The following is an 8,320-nucleotide window of genomic DNA, read 5'->3' on the forward strand; positions in this document are numbered from 1 at the left end:
TATAGTCTAGTCTATAGTCTAGTTCTATAGTCTAGTCTATAGTCTAGTCTATAGTCTAGTCTATAGTCTAGTCTATAGTCTAGTCTATAGTCTAGTCTATAGTCTAGTCTATAGTCGAGTCTATAGTCTAGTCTATAGTCTATCTATAGTCTAGTCTATAGTCTAGTCTATATCTAGTCTATAGTCTAGTCTATAGTCTAGTCTATAGTCTAGTCTATAGTCTAGTTCTAGTCTATGTCTCGTCTATAGCCTAGTCTATAGTCTAGTCTATAGTCTAGTCTATAGTCTAGTCTATAGTCTAGTCTATGTCTAGTCTATAGTCTAGTCATAGTCTAGTCTATAGTCAGTCTATAGTCTAGTCTATAGTCTAGTCTATAGTCTAGTCTATAGTCTAGCTATAGTCTAGTCTATAGTCTAGTCTATAGTATAGTTCTATAGTCTAGTCTATAGTCTAGTCTATAGTCTAGTCTATAGTCCTAGTTATAGTCTAGTCTATAGTCTAGTCTATAGTCTAGTCTATAGTCTAGTCCTTAGTCTAGTCTATAGTCTAGTCTTAGTCTAGTCTATAGTCTAGTCTAAAGTCTAGTCTATAGTCTAGTCTATAGTCTAGTCTATAGTCTAGTCTATAATCTAGTCTTTAATCTAGTCTAGCATAGTGAAGTATATAGTCTAGTCTATAGTGAAGTCTATAGTCTAGTCTAGTCTATAGTCTAGTCTAGTCTATAGTCTAGTCTATAGTCCAGTCTATAGTCTAGTCTAAAATCTAGTCTATAGTCTGGTCTATAGTTTAGTCTACAGTCTAAGTTCTAGTCAATAGCATAGTTTATAATCTTGTCTATAGTTTAGTACATAGATTTGTCTATAGATTAGTCTATAATATAGTCTATAATCTAACTTATCTTGCACAGGCCTTCTAAAATAATAATTATTACCCATTCCGATTACAATAAAAATCATATTTGCAAAAAGATTATGCAAATTGTTTAACATGTTAATCATTTGTAAATTATTTTTAGAACCGGTCAACTGGAATGTCATAAAAATGTACATTTATCAAAATGTATTCGTAATAAAAGTAACTACAATAATCGTAAATATCATTAAAACAAACATAAGATATTGTAAACTTAAAATAACCCAGCAAAACCAAAAAACAAAAAAAAAAATTACTAACATCTTTCATTGCTGTTGCAATTAGCCATTAATCCTTCTCGGTATAGTTTAGAGCAACCTTTGATTACTTTGGTCATAGGCAACTAATATAGCAAATATTTTTAAAACTTTTTTATGTGTATGTTTGCTGGGTATTTCCTAAGTACGAACTTCTCAGTATGAACGAGTATCGTTAAAATGTCGCTTCATTTGATTTAAGTCCACTTCATGTAATAAAATATAAAATTAACATGATCTTCTTCACACATATAAAGTAACAAGAGGCATTTTTGTTTTCAAAATTATTTTTTATTGTATTCTACTTTGACTTATTTGTATTTGTTTTTTTTATTATTTCTTTCTGAGATAAACTAAAATATGTGGATGACTTTTTGTTAATGAAACTGACTTATTATGGTCTGTAGTTAGAGTTTGTTAGATTTGAGAACTCAGCGTTAAATTGAGAAGATGTAGATGAAATGAATAAGAAGGCGTTATTTTTACGCTCACAATTATAAATGTATTGGAATTTGTATTTTGAGTTACGACTACAGGTACTCAATGAAATGAAACATGAGTAAGGAAAAAAGTGTTTTTATAATGTTCATACACATATTTATAGCATATATATGACATATAGTAGACTATACTTACTACTTAACTATAGAATTGATTATTGACTAGAATGTAGACTTGACTATAGACTAGATAGATTATCGACTAGAATATAGACAAGACTATATACTATAGACTTGACTGTAGACTAGATTATAGACAAGACTATATAATAGACTATAGACTAGACTATGGAATTGACTATAGACTTGACTATAGACTAGACTATGGACTACATAGATTATCGACTAGACTATAGCCAAGACTATATACTATAGACTAGACTATAGTCTTGACTATAGACTAGACTATATACTAGACTTGACTATAGACTAGACTATAGACTAGTCTATAGACTAGACTATAGAGTAGACTGTAGACTACACTATAGATAAGACTATAGACTCGACTGTTGATTCTATAAATCTTGTAGTAAACACTGTACTAGAGACTAGACTATAGAATAGACTATAGACTAGACTATAGACTAGACTATAGACTAGACTAGACTATAGACTAGACTATAGACTAGACTATAGACTAGACTATAGACTAGACTATAGACTAGACTATAGACTAGACTATAGACTAGACTATAGACTAGACTATAGACTAGACTATAGACTAGACTATAGACTAGACTATAGACTAGACTATAGACTAGACTAGACTAGACTATAGACTAGACTATAGACTAGACTATAGACTAGACTATAGACTAGACTATAGACTAGACTATAGACTAGACTATAGACTAGACTATAGACTAGACTATAGACTAGACTATAGACTAGACTATAGACTAGACTATAGACTAGACTATAGACTAGACTATAGACTAGACTATAGACTAGACTATAGACTAGACTATAGACTAGACTATAGACTAGACTATAGACTAGACTATAGACTAGACTATAGACTAGACTATAGACTAGACTATAGACTAGACTATAGACTAGACTATAGACTAGACTATAGACTAGACTATAGACTAGACTATAGACTAGACTATAGACTAGACTATAGACTAGACTATAGACTAGACTATAGACTAGACTATAGACTAGACTAGACTATAGACTAGACTATAGACTAGACTATAGACTAGACTATAGACTAGACTATAGACTAGACTATAGACTAGACTATAGACTAGACTATAGACTAGACTATAGACTAGACTATAGGACTAGACTATAGACTAGACTATAGACTAGACTATAGACTAGACTATAGACTAGACTATAGACTAGACTATAGACTAGACTATAGACTAGACTATAGACTAGACTATAGACTAGACTATAGACTAGACTATAGACTAGACTATAGACTAGACTATAGGACTAGACTATAGACTAGACTATAGACTAGACTATAGACTAGACTATAGACTAGACTATAGACTAGACTATAGACTAGACTATAGACTAGACTATAGACTAGACTATAGACTAGACTATAGACTAGACTATAGACTAGACTAGACTAGACTATAGACTAACTAGGACTAGACTATAGACTAGACTATAGACTAGACTATAGACTAGACTATAGACTAGACTATAGACTAGACTATAGACTAGACTATAGACTAGACTATAGACTAGACTATAGACTAGACTATAGACTAGACTATAGACTAGACTATAGACTAGACTATAGACTAGACTATAGACTAGACTATAGACTAGACTATAGACTAGACTATGACTACTATAGACTAGACTATAGACTAGACTATAGACTAGACTATAGACTAGACTATAGACTAGACTATAGACTAGACTATGACTAGACTATAGACTAGACTATAGACTAGACTATAGACTAGACTATAGACTAGACTATAGACTAGACTATAGACTAGACTATAGACTAGACTATAGACTAGACTATAGACTAGACTATAGACTAGACTATAGACTAGACTATAGACTAGACTATAGACTAGACTATAGACTAGACTATAGACTAGACTATAGACTAGACTATAGACTAGACTATAGACTAGACTATAGACTAGACTATAGACTAGACTATAGACTAGACTATAGACTAGACTATAGACTAGACTATAGACTAGACTATAGACTATAGACTATAGACTAGACTATAGACTAGACTATAGACTAGACTATAGACTAGACTATAGCTAGGACTATAGACTAGACTATAGACTAGACTAGACATGACTAGATTATAGACTATATTATAGACTAGACTATAGACTAGACTATAGACTAGACTATAGACTAGGACTATAGACTAGACTATAGACTAGACTATAGACAGACTATAGACTAGACTAAGACTAGACTATAGACTAGACTATAGACTAGACTATAGACTAGACTATAGACTAGAATATAGACTAGAATATAGACTCGACTACAGACTCGACTATAGACTAGACTATAGACTATACTATAGACTAGGCTATAGACTATATTCTAAATATATTCCTGATTCTAGTCGTAAATATATTCTTCATTATAATCTAGTCTACAATTTTTAATATAGTCTGTTTTATAGCTTCGGCTATAGACAAAATTTTAATTTTGTAAAAAATGTTAAGTTTGTCAAAAACAAATATTTGATTGTTAACGACCTTCTATGATTACATAATTTTTAAAATTAATAGTTCAGTTTTCTATGAATCAATAAAACAAAAACTGTCATTTTGTTAACAGTTTAAAAGTGTGACTGTGTTTTGTTCAAAATAACCATAAAATCCGAATAGTTGCTTTTCAAATGTAAATTTGTCTATAAAATTCGCTTTATTTAATTCAATTGTATTTTATTTTAATTAATCATTTTCTAAATGTTGTTTATTTTTTTCAAAATTTTTAAAGTTTATTCAATTTTGAAGAAATTTAAATATTTTAAACAGCTGTGTTGTGATGATTAGAGAAATAATAACTGTAATGGCTATAAATATTGAAAAATACCTTTTTCGGTTGATTGTCACATGATTATCGAACATTTAAAACTGTTTGAAAAGATTTACTTTAAAGAATTTTATTTGTATTTATCAAGTATAGGGTATACAATTTATTTAATTGCTTTTGCCAACTCTTTGTACCAAACACAAAACTTACTTGGATTTCAATGTTGTCTGGTTGGAGAAGCGAAAATTCCTTGAATATTTGAAAACTTGTTTGGGCCAACTTAAAAAAAAAAAAAACACTCAAACACACAGTATTTTGTTTCTTTTAGCAGCAACAATATATTTTTTGTTAAGAAAAAAAATTTTGTCAAAAATTTTTTTTTATATAATTTTAGCAAAAATTTTGTTTATTACTTTCATTTCAACAATAGTAAATATAAAATTTTCTCTTTTGTAAATTTTGCTGAATTTTAGCTTTTTAAACTCTTTGTATTTTGCTTATGTTTTATTTACTTTATTTATTTTTTTCGTTAATTTTTATTGTTTTAAAACAAATTTTCTATAAGATTTTGTTTAATACACTCACGTAATACGTTTAAAATTAGCAACAAAACCACTACAACAGCAGCAACAATAACACAAAATTAATCCTCTTTTAAGCAAAAAACAAACTAAAGCTGAAAAAAATACAATTTAGCAACAACAATTCTAATAATATTAATAAATAGAAATTCACGAAAACAAAGCAATAGCAACAAATTTAACAAAACGCATTAAAAATTTATTAAAAAAAGACTTTTGGCAAAAATTTTATTAATTTTTTATTAAACTAAAATTGATATTTTTGCTGTTTTTCTATAATTCACTTTAATTTTTTTTTTATATTTTTTTACTTATTTTAAACTCGTATTTGTGTTATTGTAGTTTCTTTATTTATATTGTTATATTTATTTTTTATTAACAAAAAACCAGATTTTGCAAAAACAATACAATTTTTTTTTTATATTTTAGACCCACAAAAAATATCGAAAAAAAAATCTATTAAATTTAACGCGTTTTAGTTTTCTTCTTCTCAGTTGCTTTATTTCATTTATTTAAAACAATTCTCACGTTTTCTCTCTCACTTTTAAACGTAAAACCGTGTGCTTACACTTCGAGTTCAGTTAGCATACTAACTGGGCTTAAATGTTTATTCCATACAAGTTGGTGATGATGTTATTTTTTGTTTTCATTAAATCTTGGCTTAATCACGGAGGGTTTAATGTATGCGTGTAGGTTTGTGTGAGAATTCAGCTAAGAGTATAATGTCTAATACTCAGAGATCAGTTGTTTTGGCTGTGTTTGTGAATGAATTTTAGCTTATTGTGATTGCTTAGTTTGTTTTGTTAGGTAAATCCAGTTTTGAGAGTTGGGGTTTAGTGAGCATGCCTTGAATTTCTCTTGAACACAATTTTATATCCGTTAGGTTTTTGTCTTCGCTTTAATTGAAGATCTGTGTGGATTCAAAGGGGATTTTTGGCAAGTTTTAAGGGAGGAAATATAAAAAATAATATTTGTATTTTTTTTACTAAATTTTACTAAATTATAAAATAACGTTTAAACATTTATATTTTTTTATTTTCAGAACAATTCAACTATGCACATGTAAGTAAAACAAGATAGAATAATAACGATGTTAATTATGGATCTCAGCAGGCAAGTAAAAGGCGGTACTTTAGTACATTTTTCAGTACTTTTAATATCCACCATCAAAAAGATGGGAGGTATATTGATTTTGTCATTCCGTTTGTAACACATCGAAATATAGGTCATAGACCCACAAAAGTATATATATATTCTCGGTCCTTATTAAATTCTAAGACGATCTAGCCATGTCCGTCCGTCCGTCTGTCTGTTGAAAGCGCGATAGAGTCCGAACGGAATGAACTAGAGGGTTGAAATTTTCCACAAATATTCTCTATAGATAAGGTTTGTTTGGTATTGAAAATGGACAATATGGGTCCACGTTTTCGGGTAGCCTCCATACAAGTGGACCCCCGAAAAACAGCTTTAACGGGTATATCTGTTTTAAGAGTACGAGTATAGCGATGAAATTCATAAATTCATAAATAAATAAGTTTCATATAAGCCAAAATCTTCTTACCAAATTTTATGAGGATCGGTCCATAGTTGACCCTACCCCCTTATAAGGTCCCCTTCAAAAAATTACTTTAACGCTTAAAAATACGAATACAGCGATGAAATTTGACATAAGTAAGTCCCTCACGTGCCAAAATCTCTCTAACAAATTTTATGTGGATGGGTCCATAATTGACCCTACCCCCCATATAAGATCCCCTTCAAAAAATTACTTCAACGCTTAAAAATACGACTATAGCGATTCGACATAAATAAGATCCATGCGAGCCAAAATTTGTCTATCAAATGACCCTACACCTGATATAAGGTCCCCATCAAAAAAAAAACGACTTTAACGCTCATTACTGGCTTAAAAATACGAGCATAGCAATGAGATTTGACATAAGTAAAACTCTTACGACCAAAATCCTTCCTAGCTAGTCTATAGTCTATTCTATAGTCGTATAAGTCTAGTCTATAGTCTAGTCTATAGTCTAGTCTATAGTCTAGTCTATAGTATAGTCTATAGTATAGTCTATAGTCTAGTCATAGTCTAGTCTATAGTCTAGTCTATAGTCTATAGTATAGTCTAGTCTATAGTCTAGTCTATAGTCTAGTCTATAGTCTAGTCTATAGTCTAGTCTATAGTCTAGTCTATAGTCTAGTCTATAGTCTAGTCTATAGTCTAGTCTATAGTCTAGTCTATAGTCTAGTCTATAGTCTAGTCTATAGTCTAGTCTATAGTCTAGTCTAGTCTAGTCTATAGTCTAGTCTATAGTCTAGTCTAGTCTTAGTAGTCTATAGTCTAGTCTATAGTCTAGTCTATAGTCTAGTCTATAGTCTAGTCTATAGTCTAGTCTATAGTCTAGTCTATAGTCTAGTCTATAGTCTAGTCATAGTCTAGTCTATAGTCTAGTCTATAGTCTAGTATATAGTCTAGTCTATAGTCTAGTCTATAGTTCTATAGTCTAGTCTATAGTCTAGTCTATAGTCTAGTCTATTAGTCTAGTCTATGTCTAGTCTATAGTCTAGTCTATAGTCTAGTCTCTAGTCTAGTATAGTCTAGTCTTATAGTCTAGTCTATAGTCTAGTCTATAGTCTAGTCTATAGTCTAGTCTATAGTCTAGTCTATAGTCTAGTCTATAGTCTAGTCTATAGTCTAGTCTATAGTCTAGTCTATAGTCTAGTCTATAGTCTAGTCTATAGTCTAGTCTATAGTCTAGTCTATAGTCTAGTCTATAGTCTAGTCTATAGTCTAGTCTATAGTCTAGTCTATAGTCTAGTCTATAGTCTAGTCTATAGTCTAGTCTATAGTCTAGCTATAGTCTATAGTCTAGTATGTCTAGTCTATAGTCTAGTCTATAGTCTAGTCTATAGTCTAGTCTATAGTCTAGTCTATAGTCTAGTCTATAGTCTAGTCTATAGTCTAGTCTATAGTCTAGTCTATAGTCTAGTCTATAGTCTATAGTCTAGTCTATAGTCTAGTCTATAGTCTAGTCTATAGTCTAGTCTATAGTCTAGTCTATAGTCTAGTCTATAGCT

General features: G+C 30.2%; 1 protein-coding gene across 2 annotated transcripts in view; it reads right to left on the bottom strand.

Annotated features, from left to right (window-relative positions):
* The window catches only part of LOC119605591, a 150,065-nt gene extending 144,242 nt beyond the window's left edge, over window positions 1-5,823 (bottom strand). Inside the window, exons 1-2 of one of the 2 annotated variants that reach the window (XM_037958796.1) lie at window positions 5,771-5,806; window positions 4,872-5,337 (exon numbers count right to left, since the gene is read on the bottom strand). The gene's annotated coding sequence lies outside the window, so the exon portion shown is untranslated. Of the gene's footprint in view, window positions 1-4,871 lie in introns of both variants that reach the window. The other variant, XM_037958797.1, reaches the window with a different exon arrangement.
* Between the last annotated feature and the right edge of the window lie 2,497 nt (window positions 5,824-8,320).

This window comes from Lucilia sericata, unplaced genomic scaffold (assembly GCF_015586225.1).
Source record: "Lucilia sericata isolate MDLA Ls3-8-SP2 unplaced genomic scaffold, ASM1558622v1 Contig000499F_arrow, whole genome shotgun sequence".
Classification (NCBI taxonomy): Eukaryota; Metazoa; Arthropoda; class Insecta; order Diptera; family Calliphoridae; genus Lucilia; species Lucilia sericata.